The sequence below is a fragment of the Nicotiana tabacum genome, chromosome 2 (genome assembly GCF_000715075.1).
Source record: "Nicotiana tabacum cultivar K326 chromosome 2, ASM71507v2, whole genome shotgun sequence".
In the NCBI taxonomy this organism is placed as follows: Eukaryota; Viridiplantae; Streptophyta; class Magnoliopsida; order Solanales; family Solanaceae; genus Nicotiana; species Nicotiana tabacum.
This window is the reverse complement of record NC_134081.1, coordinates 106072947-106087000: the sequence shown is the minus strand read 5'-3', so window position 1 is coordinate 106087000 and position 14054 is coordinate 106072947.

Below are 14054 nucleotides of genomic sequence, written 5' to 3'. Positions count from 1 at the left end.
ATAATCTCAACTGTATTTCACTTACCATAATCCTTGAAATTGTTGTCCTCCTTGGTTTTTGAAATTATTACTTTCTCTATCCCAATTTAAGTAACACTTTTAAATTTTATTTTTACAGCTTTAAATTTTATTTCAAAAAATATACATATTTGGAAACTACGTAAAAAGTAATTTAACTCACAATAATTAATAATTTAAAAAATTTAAAAGATATATGAAAAAGTCATTGTCAAAGAAAAATTTGTTTTACTCTCGAAATCTGAACACAACACCTTTACATTAAATGGGACGGACCGAGTAATACATAGCATGTTGGTGAAAAGTGAAATGAAAGAATTAGTAATTTCTTTTACGCAGGGCTATAACTCAACCTTGTATTTTCTCGAACATTAAAGAAAAATATAGATGTTGGGAGAAATAATGTGTTTTAAAAACAATTATTCTCTTTAAATGTGCACCTGAATTAAGAAAAAAAAGCGTACCTGCTTTTACAAAAAACCATTCTTCTCGTTTTTGGTTATACGTGATGAGATGTTGAATTATCTTGACATAAAGAAAAAATCAAGTATAATTTTTTTTAAGTTATAGGTTCAAAGTCCAATTGTAACATCTTAGAATTTTTTTGAATCCCCTATATAAATTTCTTCTGATTTCGCCACTTACTTTTCCGTATAACAGAAAAGCGAGCTAATGAATACGAGAAGGGAGAATTAACAAGGGGTGGAATATACATGAATGTTACTAGTCTATCACTATGATAAAATTTTGTGAAGGGAAGCCTTACCACAAATTAAGATAAAAATTGTTATTGTGTGATTAGAATATTACGGTTCAAATCATAACAATAATCTATTATAAAAACTAAATACAGAAAATTACATACAATAGACTCAATAATATTCATAATTTTATGTCTTTTTTCGAACTTCATGCATAACGAGAATTTAGTGCACACCGAGCTAACTTGTGACTATGATAAGATTTTATATCATCCGAATAACCAAAAAAAAAAAAAAAAACAGAAAAATGAAGAAGGTTTTCATTATTCGAACATGAAAAATTAAAAAAGAAAAAACATAACGAGATAGATGTTGACCAAAGATTAAAAAATGATTATCCTTATTGCTTCTGTGAAAAGTCAGCAATGCGCCATAGTGAGGTCCCAACTGTCTCTGCTTAAACTTTTACTGTTACTTCTCAGTTTCACGCCTATAAATACCTTCAACTTTTCCCAGTAATGAAACCTCACAACCAAAACATCTAACTACCCCAAATACCCCACTGAATTTCTCTCCGTTCTAAACATCAATATAAGCGACAAAAAAATGGTTTGCTTCTGTTTCTTAGTTGATCAAACAAAGCAGGTGTGTAAGAGCAAACCAGCGGCCGGAACATGTTCCCGGTGCGGTGGTGGAGCAAGTGTTGCTGATATGAAAACTGCTACTAGGTTTTGCTATGTACCTTTTTACTGGAAAAACTGGAAAGCTATTATCTGTACATTCTGCGGTGCCATTCTCCGCTCTTACCGATGAAATTAATATCGTGTTTGAGTCTCACATTGGTTAAGAGAATGAAACGTAACATTATTATATGGTTTTGGACAATTATCAGCAGCTCATACGATAGTTTTTGGAGTTGAATCAGGCCGAAGTCCATGTTACTAAAATATAGTGTGTATTGCAGCTTCTTCTCAACAGGCTGGATGAGTAATTTTTGAACTAGATTTCTTTCATTTTTCTTCTTAATTATTCTTTTTTGTCTTCGGATTTATTATTTAATTTGTTAGATGATGATTTAAGCTACCATTATTATTTTAGGAAGAAAAATGTACTAACAGCTACTATTGTAAATATATTTGAGAAATAGTATTATTGGATCTATGTTTCTCTCTGTTTATGTTATAAAATTGTTCTTTTTTCCTTTTTATGCTTTTTCATTGGCTTTTTTCCCTTGGTAAACGATATTATTTCGTGGGTATAAATACTTCAACTGCCAGTCTGAGCTGGGAACTGCAAATATCACTGTGTTATAATTGGCCGGCTAGTTCGAGCAAGGTAATTTACTGCTGATCTAAACCAGAAAGATACTAACATCCAAAATAATAAGAAAGAGGAGATGGTATTTAAACCAACCATTCAATACACAACAACCTACATACTAGTACCAAGTTTTTCTTGTTTAATCTTCAAAGAAAAAAAGCCAGCTAAATTCGTACTCTGCAGCTAAAACAATTAAAGAAGGAAAAGATCGAATAGCAGTAGGTGTAGGCATTAGTAGAATGAATATGGCAGATAATGGTCAGGTAGATCACATGCCAAGTGCCTTACAACTGAAGAAAATATAGCTGTATTGTGTTGGTGCTCATAATAAATGCACTTTTAGTACCTGCTAAATTCTTCCGTGTCCATAAATTCTTTTTTATTGCATTATACTCCGATTAATTCGAATTCGGGTTGAGTAAAAAATTTTAAAGGAAGAAGTGCTTCCACTTAAGTTTTTTTTTTTTTAAATTTTGCAAGCTCGAAATGGAAATCTCTTATTAAGCATAGATGAGTAATGTACATACCACCACAATCTTTAGTGATCGTGTTGATAAATTAAGTTCCAACAAAAATCGAACAACTTGTTATACCACTGCACTTTGCACCATTGGCTAAATAGACAGCAGAGACATGACATAGGAAAATCCACAGTATATGCCAATATCATGCGATTGTGGGAACTGTCAAAGCCAGCTTTTTTTCATTAATATTCTTGTTGGTGGGTCATTTCAAAGAGTACAATGGTTGTAAATATATAGCTTCATGATTAAGGTATCATTTTTCTTGTGGGAGGCAAAATTCAAAATTTTAATTTAGTGGACTTAGATTATTTCTACAACCGCTATTTTGTTATGACAACATGTATAAACCTATTCTGTGTGTATATTAATGGGAAGAACTTCAGGTACGAAGCACCTCCCCATTTAATGGATCTTATGCGATATAAATTCAAATTAATCGGACCTCAGTACCGGTCATTGACCACGGTATGAGAAACCAAAAGAAAAAAAAAAGATAGTGATGTTGTCTATGCATGCGCTACTTGTAATGTCATTTACTCTTGTACAGCATAGTAATGATAGTTTATGTCACGACCCAAAACCCCTATAGATCGTGATGGCACCCAATGTCGCCGTTAAACAAGTCAACGGTGAACCATCTAAATAATTATTTATTTTATTACTTTGAAATCATAGGTTTTATTAAGTAAAAGGGATTTACACATTGAAAATCATAGGTACATACATAGTTAGCAAGATATGAAAATAAAAGATGACAATATTATGCAAATCGATAAACATCAACTAGAATATCCCAAAACCCGGTGTCAAAAGTACATGAGCGTCTTCTAAGGAGTGCAATAATAGTACAACATCTGTTTGGAATGTAAAATAGACATGATAAAGTAAATAAATATGATGGAGGCTCTGTGGCCTGAGGTACGTAGCATAGAAAGCAGCTCACCATTAAGTTCCCTCAGCAATTGCGCCTACGCGCCAAGATGACCACCAAATGAACCTGTCAAATACTGCACATTTAGTGCAGAAGTGTAGCATGAGTACGAAAATCAACGCGTACCCAGTAAGTATCTAGCCTAACCCCGAAGAAGTAGTGACGAGGGGTCGATATTAACACTTACTAGTGGTCCAATAAGTCAAATATAGTAAAGTAGATAAGTATGAAACATGGTAAGTAAACAGTAAGAACATATATAGGTAAATAATACGGTCTACGACTGAACAGTGAACACAAAGTCCTCAAACATCAGATACCTCCTCAAATAGAATACATAATGGTCAACACCAAGTCAACGGTCCCATCTCAAGTCAGGAAAACTCATGAGTACCCGGACTCTTTATCAAGTATTTCGCACGATTCTACCGAGGCGAGCGGCCCGATCCCATAGGAGTATTTCATAGAACTGCCGAGGCGAACGACCCGATCCCATAAGAGTGTGTTACAATATCCTGCCGAGGTGAACGACCCAATTCCATAAGAGTGAAATACCATAATCCTGCTGAGGTGAACGACCCGATCCCATAAGAGTGTATTACAATAATCCTGCCGAGGCGAACGACCCGACCCCATTAGAATAAGAAGCTTTAACGGGTCCTTGACCCCACTCACGAATATACACATGAGTTATGAAATTTAAGGAAACTTTTTGTTCAATACGCACAACGCGGATGAAATTCGTAAGGGAAGCACAATTTTTCACGGCTAATCAAGTAGCTCGTCAAGTATCTAAAATAGCAAGTCCGATATTCTACGCGAGACTCAGGCTAAATGTAAATTAAAGCAATTAAACATGCAGAAATAACTCAAATATTATAATTAAAGCATGGCGTAAATCTAAGTTTACCCGAACCTAATCATGAATTCCAGTATACGCACGGACAGTCGTCACTTCATACGTGTGTAGCCCCCACAATATGTAGAACATAGCAAGTATAACACCTACGGGGTAAATTCCCCCTTACAAGGTTAGACAGGAGACTTACCTCACTCTGAAATCCGATAACTAACTCCAACGCTTCTCTAACTCTTCAAACCGATGCCAAACGATCCGAAACTAATCAAACAACGTGCAAACCAATCAAAATATACTGCAATACTCATAATTTAACAATTTGTAATAATTCTCAACTCCGCGTGAAAAGTCAACAAGGTCAATGCCCGTGCCCGGATTCCAAAACTTATCAAAAATAAATATTATCCTTAACTTATAGAGTATATATCCAAAAAAATTATCTAATTTCATCCACGAATTGACCCTCAAATCAAGGATTTACTATTTCTCAACTTTGCGGCTCAATCCTCAATTTCTACCATCCAAAACAGATAAAAATACTAATCAACGAAAATAATCATGGAAAAAAAATCAAAATAAAGGTCAGATATTTACCCTCTTATTGATATGAGAACAACGCCACAAAAATCACCTCAAACGGAGCTCTAAAACTCAAGATATGCTCAAAATACTAAAATGCTCGGTTTAAAATACTGCTGAGATGATTTTTGTTAATCGCCTTTGCGGGAGACCTTCGTGTTTCTCTAAGAGCAATTTTTTTCGTTGACCGGTCAACCCAGAAATTCATCTTCGCGTTCGCGGAACCTCTCTCGCGTTCGCGAAGAACAAAAGTTCGCACCCGAAACCAACAATCTTTTCCGACACAGAAATGGGCATAACTCTCTCATCCGACCTTGGAATTTGACGATTCTTGTTGCTATGGTTCCGTAATTACGATACGGATCTAATGGTTTAATCTAATCCTAAATCAAATGTCGTTTGCTTAATACAGTACCCTTTATGCCCAAAGAAACGACGCTAAAACATCAAATAAGAGCGCGACACAACCCAAACACGTCCGAAAAATACCCGAGGCTTTCGGGACCCCACTCAACCATACCAACGCATCCTAAAATATGATACAAACTCAGTCAAAGCCTCAAATCACGTAAAAAAACCCTCAAAACTATGAATCGACGATAAAATCATTCTCTCAACTTTAAAACATTCAAACTTCGACGAACGCGTCTGAACCATATCTAGACATTCCGGAATGATGCCAAGCTTTACGTGCAAGTCACAAATCATAATACGAACTTATTCCAAGGCTCGGAACCCTAAACGGACCTCGATAACACCAAAGTCCTCTTCAAACCAAACTTAGGAAATTCTAAAAACTATCAAAATGCCAAACTTTCTACAATAAGCACTGAAATGCTCCCTGACCACCTGATACTCAACCCGAACATACGTCCAAGTCCGAAATTATCATACGAACCTATTGGAACCTTCAAATCCCAATTTCGAGGTTGTTTACTCAAAAGTCAAACCTTGGTCAACTCTTCCAACTTAAAACTTGCGAATTGAGAATTTTCCTTTTGAATCAACTCCGAACTTTCCCGAAATTCAATTCCAACTACGCGTACAAGTCATAAAACATGAAGTGAAGCTACTCAAGGTCTCAAACCGCCGAATAACATACTAGATATCAAAATGATTGGTCGGGTCGTTACATTCTCCCCAACTTAAACATACGTTCGTCCTCGAACGTGCCAAGAACCGTTCCAGAGTTGCTCAAAATCACTGCTTAACACCTCGTGCACCTACCCGTGCTGCCATAATCCATATGAGCACATTAACTCAAGCCAGACTGAAGATCCTTCCTGCTATCTTAGCCCACTAGCCTTAGAACAAAATTCCAACATCCTAAATTCTCTAACAGGCCTAATTCTAAAATATGCACGCCGTATCAATCTCAACACGCTGCACCAAAATATGATCATGCACCCATGCTGAATTCGCGCAATGCACCCCATAATTCGTATGCTCATAATAACATCCTCCAACCACAATAGCTGCAAATTCATGAACCTGATGCCCATAATATACCTCATAGCGCATATAAGCCATGTTCCAACCCTCACAATACTGCAAAAAAGAAAGAGATGTGTAGAAACTCATACCCATCTGCAAAATCAATAACTCATAAAGTCTCTCTGCTTGGCGAGAAATATTGCCTCATTCTGAACTGATTAGTGACATTTTCCCTCTAATATACATTATACAAATCTGATTGCACTAATTCCAGGTCCAACAACCTTGTCTCGCCCAATACAAGCTGCTCGAGCAATAAGCCACCTCAAACACCGTCTAAAATCTCATACGACCCCATAAAGGAGCCAAAAAGACACAACTCGAATATGACCAATAAGGAATAATGAACCCGAATACAAGACTATCCGGTCTGCGCAATGAAGAAAAACAACCAAACTAATGCTATGAACCTATCTCAGAGATGAAAAACAAAACACACAAAATAAGTATAAAGATTTGTACTCAACATCTCACTGTTGCAGCATGCAACCCAATCTACACATCATACCCGTGGCGACGTGCCACCCGATCCGCACATAATAATCAATAAGGTAATACCCATTGAGCCAAAATGCTCATACCCATGAAATGCCCGAATATTGACCACAATTATGCCAAATGCATAAACACAACTCTGGGGAGACAGATAGCACCATGCGCTACAAAATGCTAAGCACGACTAAGGTGTAATGGTCACGACCTAAACCGATAGGCCACGACGGGCACCCGGTGCCTTACCTAACCGAGCACCAACGTAACATATCTTTCTTATCATACCATCATGGGTAAATGGTCTAGAAGGGCCGTCATGATATAACCAGAATAAAATATAAGGGGATACTCCACATAGGACGACCCAACATGGAATACAAACTTATACATATGACATACGGGCCTATAAGACCGACTTGATCATTTTTACAATCAAAACATAGGCCGAAAAGGCCATACAAGTATCCATATACATGAGATATGTCTACCAGCCTCTAAGAGTGTATAAATATCATAAAGGTCGGGACAGGGCCCCGCCATACCAATCAATACATGTCCAAATCATACTGACCAAATAGGTAACTCCAGAGCAAGTGGAGTATACCAACACCTTCCGCTGAGCTGATAACCTACTATAAAGACTCTCAACCTGTCTATCGGGACCTGCGAGCATGAAACGCAGTATCCCCAGGCAAAAGGGACGTCAGTACAAATAAAGTATCGAGCATGTAAGGCATGAAAGCAGTATATAAAAGACATGAAAGAAACATGGAGTAAAGCACTCAACCTATAATTCTGAATAGCTCTGTGAATCATGAAAATTTTATAATGTCATGCATGTGCGCATATATGTCATATCGTGCATAAGTATATGCGTACATAATATCATCAAGACTATAAGGGCATCCCATCATATCATCTCAGCCACTGTGGGAGAAATCATCAACATATACCAGCTGATCAGGTGGTGGTGCATATATAACGCCATAACCTTTCCCCATACCTCATATACATATACTATACGCGTATATAACGCCATCTGGTCATGGCTAAATATACATGTATAAATGAATGCAATGCATAATGAAGTAAGTCAATAAGATCTCTCGGAATGTCATGAGACCCATGAACAGATGATATGATAGCAAGACATATGGGGAATTAAGAACATAGGCAACGCTAGTACTTCTAGGAATATAATCATTTGTGAAAGTTGCGTGCTTGCTCATTTCGTCGTATCATGTGGATCATGCCAAAAGGAAAGAATTGATAGCCTTAACATACCTTAAATCAACAATTCTTCAAACAACTCAACTCAATCTACCATAGCATAATGAGATTCAAAATCAGTGTTGAGTAAAGGCTAAGTCCGTAACTTAAACTAGTAGCTTGTTTATATATATTTGGGCAGCATCTCCCCTGTAACAAGAGCCTAATCCAATACTATATACCAACAACAATGACCAGAGTAATCTAGCAATATATAATTATCAATAACAAGACACCATATAACGACAACAAGCCACAACTACTTCACGATGAGCGGTAAGCTCCTATTGGAATCTGTATACCCCATATCACCCCTTATAGACTTCTTAATTTAACTTAATAGTATCATTAACATGATAATGAATTCATTCATCAATGATTCCAGCCTTATACCACATAGTTATAACAAAAAAATAATCCACAACTCTAATTATCCTCAATTAGCAACTTTATTCACTAGTTCATGTCTAGTCCATGCATTTAACTTAATAAATGTCAAGATAACCTTAAGCACATACAAGAACACAATATAAATACCTCCTACAATAGCTTCAAGTTGAAATCCAAGTTACATTTCTCTTATAACATCCCTCAATGTCAATACAACACCATAGAAGTGACTTAAGCTAATCTTCACTTGAAATCTCAAGTTTCATATGTTTCTTTTATCAATTCACTTGTTCAATATATATACATGTATAACAACAGAAACCATATCATAATAAAGTTATTTTCACCATTTTCCATCCATAACAACCTATATATATAGCCTTAAAACAACCCAACAAAAGATAACAACATCTCTTCCCCTTTTAAGTGTTATCTTGTAATCTTCATCCAAAGAACTTAACCAACACATAGATAAGATTAATCCCGAGAAATAGGGTGTTATAGATAACTTAAATAATCTAGAAAACCTTGAACCAAATCTCCCCTTAGATTACAAGCATCCTTAATCACATCACAACACCATAGAGACTATCTTCTTCACTTAGGCTAACTTTGATATTTGACTATCGTATATTTCTTTGAAATTTATTTGGAGCCTTTGGGGAACTATTTGCGAGGGTTTGGAGAGTGTGAGGCTGGAAGTAGGAAAAAAATGATCAAATCTCATTCCAAAAATGAGATAAGAATAAGTGAAGGTCGGGCCCCGACCAAGTGGGTCCCATAGAGGCATCCTACGCAGTCTCGCAAAAACGCAAATATATCTCTACACCGATGTCGTATTGATGAACGGTTTGCAGTGTTAGCAACTAGATAAATGGGGCTTTAATTACCTATAAAGATATCCCTATAACTCTCAATATATTTGGAGAAAACTGCCTCGCAACCTGGCTTATAAACCTGCCAGTTTCTCCGAAGTGCGACGACGTGACTTGGCGACCCTACTTTAAAAATCTATATTTATCTACCCCGATATCGTATGAATAAATGGTTTCGACCATTGGAAACTAGGTTCAAATAGCTTCATTTTGATATGATATATTTCTCAAAATGACATCATAAAGCTTACAAATTTAATTTCTCAAAACGGCTCGTGACAAGGCAAATCTTAGCTCGATTTTTCCGCAACTTAAATCCGATTTTTTCCAAACTTTATATTTTATATATAAACATCATATATAGTCATATTATGACTTTAAAATTATTTAAATTGTGATTAACAGGTCTCTTATTCATCTTAACTTACTTAAGACTTTGGTAAACCTTTCTTATTCTTGTAGAAGGATTTCGTCCTTTTTGAGCTTACATTAGATAATCCTATAATGACAGTGACGTCTGAAATATGGGGTGTAACAACATTAAATCACTTCATATACTTTCAAAGCGGATCTCATTTTCGAGCTTACATCAATTGACTTACGTCGTACTTTCACGTACAAAAATATGGGGTGTAACATCATTCCCCCCTTTGGAACATTCGTCCTCGAATGTTGACTGATGTGCTTATCAGTATCATAACCTATAGATCTTGTGAATAATTTAATATTGTCCTTACCATCTAGGCAATTGTTCTGTGAATAAATTCAAAGACCAAGGCATTCCCCCTTTTAGGCCTCTTCCCACATCACGACTTGTGGTCGGAATTCTTCCAATCTCGTAACTTTAACTACATTCTGTGATGAAGCATGTATGACTCTGTCCTTTTATGCGTGGATCTTCTCTCCTTTTTCCTCCTAATTTTTGCCAATCTCTTGGCCTCACTTTGTGAACATATACAGAATTATGACAAGATGTCCCTCGGGGCATATATAGGCGTACTGAAGTTCTTTGCTTGGTACTTTGCCGAACTTATAACTATTGCTATATTTCGTTTCATAGACTCGGTTATATATGCTTATGGCTTTACTACATCTAGTTAGGTTATATTATACCATAACACTTACTTCGATTTATTACTACCTAGGTCTGCTACCCATCTCCGGGTTACTCTCTCGCTGCTTATCCTATATGTATAAATCTAAGTCCTTTAGTTCTTCCTCATCACTGTTCATCTTAAGAATGACAGCCTAATCTCATCTCATACTTTGTAACTTTTATCCATTCATTGTTGATTCACCTTAATGTTGATCCATAATCTACCACTGATAACTTGAAACTTCTTACATAATACATTATCACTAATGCTCACATCTCATCGGAGAACATTTGAAGTAATTTGCCTGATCCACCTAGGGACGATACTATACTTCAATAACCGTATTTCATAGCATCCCAATGTAATTCATCATATGGGTTCTAATCCCGTGCAAATCATGAAATCCATTTTCTCAAAATTGTTACTCAATCAAAGGCCTAAACGTCATCCTATTATTTATCACCATTACACCCTTATTCTACTACCAAGGCAGCATTCCATCTCTTCTAACTACTACTAGTCTTAGACTCCTTTGCATTTATTAAGGCTATACTGAGCTTTCTATAACTTACGGAAACCATCAGCTCTCTTATTTTGATGTGCTTAATCCCGAGGCCTTACCCATTCTTGTCACATTCTCACTCATCTTTACTTATCCTTACTCCTATCTACCTAAACCCTTGTCGCTCTACGATACTTTAGCTTGCGACCTACACATATCTATTCATACTACTCGCAACTTTCCTTTTACTTGCTAGCACCATAGATTTCCTTTCGTGCCTTCTCAGTTGCCTTTAAACATAAGCAATTATTTTTTCTGTTCATTTTGCCACTTGTTGCATGAATACATGGCATATCTCATTGCCCACGAATATTGAAATTTTCTGTAACTCATATGATCTCAAATATCACCTTTTGATTTTTTTTCTTCTTCCCGTTCATTAGCCACGATAGGTGCCTCTTTCTTATGGAGTACATACAATGTTATAGTGAGACTGTTGTTACAAGACTATTTCTTCTTTATGTTATTATGCTTAATTTGAAGCCTTCTTCCTTATGTCCTCAGCTAGTCTTTCTTTGTAGTACCTAAGGGAGACCCTTTGACTCTTGTAAAGTTGCGAGCTTATCACATCGTATACCCGAAGGAATTTTTTATGTTCTTACTCGCCTATAATTATCCTTAGTTACTTACCTATGCGCCCTCGTACTTGTAGGGTTGCTTCTGAACTGAAATTTTTGACTGTCTTCTCAGTGGCACCGTCTTTTATTTTTGTAACACTTATACGACACCTTTAACAACCCCAACTCCTATCTGAATATTTCTCAAGGATCATGATGTCATCATATTTGCGAGACTGAATTCCCTATGTTGGGTTTCACTCTGTTTATCTTGCACAATCTGCTGATTTATCCATATCCTCTTGTCTAGCCATAACTAGACTCTTAGTAAATCAACTACTAACTACTCGTTGGTCTATTCTCATATCTATATTCCGCGTAATCTCCCTTGGGATATGTCCTTTGTTTGAACTTACCTCTCGCACTGGCTCCTTATATATCAAGTGTTCATTTGCACTTATTTATCAATAACATCTAATGTTGGAACCCTTACTGCCTCTCCCCGGCATCATGCTTACATAATGTTCTGGAGTCGTATCATATCTGTAGGATCTTAATAAATGCAATCTCATTCCTTTTTCCTTTCTACCACATTTTTCCTTTACTATTCCATAGTTACCTTAACCACATAACTCCGACTTAATACTATATCACACCATCTTCCCCTCTTTAGGGGAGTACTAATATTTAATGCTATGAATATTTACCTATAAATGGTTTACCTCTTCATCTTTGGCGTCTTTTAACATCTTCATAGACTCTTACTCGCCTTGCGGTAACCCTTTTGTACCAAGGATAACTGAATTTCTTACGCACATAACTAGCACACTTAGTCAATTAAGCTTAACTCTGCTCGTAGTGCTTATTTTAGGGAAGCGTCTTCCTGAATGACCTTTAAAAGTTATTCTTCTATTGTCCATTCTATTATTGCCGGAACGCGGTCTCTGAAATTGTCATGATGTCGACTATTATCAAATCCTCCGGTCTCTAATTCATGTTCAATTTATCTTGTTCACTAGCCCATACTGATTTCTGTTACTCTGAGGGTCTAACTTAGCCTTCTGGTGATCACTTTTGAGTTACCAACTCATTTCTCGAAATGAGGGTATGACTTTATGGCTTATACAGTTTTATTGTCTCAAGGCCTGTCACCTTTTGTCTTTTCCTTAACTTGACTATACACTCTGTCATTCTGTCATATTTTGATTTACCGTATCACCCGTTTATCACGTCTTACTCATAATGCTTCATTTACTCTCTTCTTATTCTCCGACTAATATTTCTGTCTATCACTTTATTTTGAAAACTTCAACAAAACATTCTTTCACTTTTAGCTCCCCTTTTTTCATCTCACTGGCTCTTTGGGATGCCTAATATTCTCTCTTTTTTTACTAGGGACGGGAGTCATATTAAGGTAAATATTTATCCCTTCTAGAATTTCACTGCCTATCTTCTAAAATTTCTGAACATTCTAGTATTCATATCTGACTGTACTACTCTAGAGTGCATCATGTGGGTGTCTCACAAGGAGAACTATTTCCCATTCTTCTCTTAAACTATATCTGTTAGACCCCGTAGGGCATAACTGAGATGGGTGTTGTCAAGTGTATATACTCTGTTACTGTTGAAATTAAATCAGAATGCTTATATTTCTCTGCCTGAATTGTAAATACTGATAATCTTCACTAACTAGGTACCTCGTATCCTTCTTCACCTTACTTCTTTTACTTATTGAAACTTGTATCTACCTTCTGATTCTCTCGTTGCTTTTTACCATAGGGGAGGATAGATATTCATGCCTTAGGGTTCCTTATCAAGAAGCTTACACATTTTAGTACACACATGATCTGCTGAAGACCTTACATTTACTCATCATAAGCATGATGCAAAATCGAGTTCTTCTTATTCAACTCTTCCACAACCATATTCAATCTCTTACCAACTGTCTTTCTAGATGTAGATATCATTGTATTACAAATAAAATAGAATGTAGGAGTTTGAATTCTTACAACTGAGCTCTACTGCACGATCTAGAGTAAGAAGAAAGAGTGACAGTCCTAAATGCCCTGTAGCCTCCTTCTTATAAGTGTGGTGCACAACACACCCATAAACAAGACTCTACTAGACACGGTTTGTAGACTCCCTAGGACAGAACTGCTCTGATACCACTTTTGTCACGATCCAAACCGATGGACCGCGATGAGCACCCGATACCTTACTCAACCGAGTACCAACGTTACATATCATTCTTATCGTACCATCATGGGTAAATGGGCCAGAAGGGCGGTCATGATATAACCAGAATAAAACATAAAATACACGACATATGATGACCCAACATGGAATACAAACTTATACACGTGACATAGTGACCTATAAGGCCGAC